Genomic DNA, 434 nt, shown 5'->3' on the forward strand with positions numbered 1-434 from the left:
TTGTGTTGCATTAAGCGACCACCTAGTTTGCCTAAATGGCATAATTAGATAGATAGATATTTTATTTGTTCTCAGGGAGTTGGCCCGCTCACTCTCACAAGGCACTGACATTATTGGGAATGTGGGAAGAAAATGGGGATACCCGTAGAAAAGCCCATGTAGAAAGCCCGACCTTAGATTAAAGTCCACTTTTAAAGAGGTATGAGGCAACACTAATCTTTTAGTCCCATGCCACCTTAGGAAATGAGTGAAGATGCACAGACTGAGAGTAATTTGAGCATCAAAACAAATAGCTGTATTTATCTTTTTACTATACCGAAGTAATAACCTGAAATCGTATTAAACCCACACAGCCTGACAATTTTAGAGGCAGCCCATGTCCAGCCGGAGTTCCTATGACGTGGCAACTGGCAAGGCAATGCCAAATTGTCCCA

This window comes from Polypterus senegalus, chromosome 2, assembly GCF_016835505.1.
Source record: "Polypterus senegalus isolate Bchr_013 chromosome 2, ASM1683550v1, whole genome shotgun sequence".
NCBI lineage: Eukaryota > Metazoa > Chordata > Cladistia > Polypteriformes > Polypteridae > Polypterus > Polypterus senegalus.